A 2,273-nucleotide genomic window follows, 5' to 3' on the forward strand; every position below is an offset into this window, starting at 1 on the left:
TTGTTTGTTTTTGTAAAGTTCTGCCAGTGCCTTGTATATTTTGGAATTAGCTCCTTATCTGATGGGTATTGGGTGAATAGTTTCTCCAACTCATTGGGTGGCTCTTGTCAGGTCTGAAAGTTGCAAAGTGATGGCAGAGATATTCACAAAGCAGTAAGATGAAGTTCCAGGAGTCAGTCAGCTTTATTTCATGGTCCTAACTGCCATGCAGATTTTCTCACATGGCTTCTATGCTAAGCCTTTTCCTAGCAGCTACTTCTTTGCTCCTTCTCTGGCTCTCTTGGCCTCTGGCTCCATTTCAGCTGCTCTTCGGTCTTCTGCTGACTGACTCTCTGCTGTTTCTTTGCTGATCCCTTGATAAATTTTTTTGTTGATTCTCTTTGCTGATTCTATCTGTTGATTCTGATTCTTTCTTCTCTCGCTAACTCTCCTTCTTATCCCCTCTCTCCCCTCAAGCAGACTCTTCTTCCTGCCCATTCCAGGTGTAGATGATTCTGATCATTCAGGTGCGACAAATAAGAAGTTGGGGAAATGGATACCCACAATCTGTATGTCTATGAGATAAAATATGAGTTCCAGAAAAAAAAACCTAAAATTTCTAGAAAGCAAACATAGTGAGAAAAATCTTTATAGGAGTCCAGGGCGATGGCACAGCGGTAAGAGGATGGATTCCAGTTCGATTCCCGGCTCTGTCAGGAGCGAATTTTGAGCACAGTTACCGGAGAAACTCCTGAGTGCCACTGGGTGTGACCCAAAACCAAAAAAAAAAAAATCTTTATAAAAGAAAATAGTGAAAAAAAAACAAAACCAAAACAAACAAACAAAAAAAAAACAATGGCTTTCAATATTTCCCAGCTAGTCTGGTACTGGCTAAAATTTCTGTGACCTTCTCAGAAAGGAGGGGGCAGATTTTCCTTTCTGCATGAATTACAGTAGCCTAGTGACATCACCTATACCCTCTGACAGAAATGACCACAGCTTTGTGATTTAAATTGATTAAACTTACTAACCACAAAATTAATATCAGATCTATAAATCCTGGACACTTCAATTTTTTATAGTAGTATTAGTCAAGTAGTATCACAGGAAACTGAATGGAAAGTTACATAGTAATCTACCAACCTCAATGAGCCTAAACAATAACACAGAAGCACTAAACAAAGCCTAGTAAATCCTTAACACTGATTTTAGTAATACTATGGAGAGTTATAACAATCATTTCAAATTGAACTGTGTTGATATGAGGTTTGATAACCCCATTTGTTTTTGTGTAGCAAGGAGCAATTTGAAGTAAATTTGTGCCTGCATGGAGGCAGGCTGTGGTGGTGGGTGGGAGATTGGGAATGTTGGTAAGATCACACTGATGGTGGAGCTCATGTTTGAACATTTAAGGCCTGATATGATTGTACTATAAACAACTTGGAAAGTCATAGTATTATAAGAAAAGTTAGAAAATAAAAGAAAATCTTTAGGATTTATAACTAGAGTCTTCAAATTTGAAACTAATAACATGACCATTATAAGAAAAAAAACGATAGGTTAGGTTTCAAAATTGAAAATGTGCTTGATAGACATTTAAGATGTAAAGATATGAAAGACATAGAACTATATTTAGTCAAGAAATACAAAATAACTGGTACTTAAAAGTATACAAAGAACATTCAAATAATGTACTATGGTACAGAAATGGAAAAAGCCAATAGGAGATATCACTACTTACCAGAATGGCAAGACTCAAAAAAAAATGTTAACTCTAAATGTAATAGAGTTTTCAGAAAAACAGAGAAACTGAATGATTTACTTATTTTCTTTGAGAATATATAGTGGTATTAATAGTATAGTGATTTTTGCAAAGTAGTTTAGCAGATACTTTGTGAATACAAGTCTCTCATAACCAGGAAATATATTAATGAGAAAGAAAAATTCACATAGAAGGGTATGCAGGAATTCCTATAACAACTCTCCTCATGAAACAACTCAGATATTTCTTTAGTAGATACATTTATATCACGTATGACTACTTAATCATAAAAAAGAAGGTGCATTTGACATTGTCTATTCACCCCTGAACCTATGGAAACAAACATGATTTCTCACACTTGCACCAGGAACATAGATTCTACCAAGGAAGGCCCTACTACAGCCATGCCACTGACTTACTCCAAAAATAGTTCTTATATCACCCTCACAATCAGGCAACAGCAATAGTCTGCATTTAGGGCAGGATTCTCTGCAATGTTAACGGATGGAGAGATGGAACCAGAAGACACAAC

Source organism: Suncus etruscus, chromosome 2 (assembly GCF_024139225.1).
Source record: "Suncus etruscus isolate mSunEtr1 chromosome 2, mSunEtr1.pri.cur, whole genome shotgun sequence".
NCBI classification, from domain to species: domain Eukaryota; kingdom Metazoa; phylum Chordata; class Mammalia; order Eulipotyphla; family Soricidae; genus Suncus; species Suncus etruscus.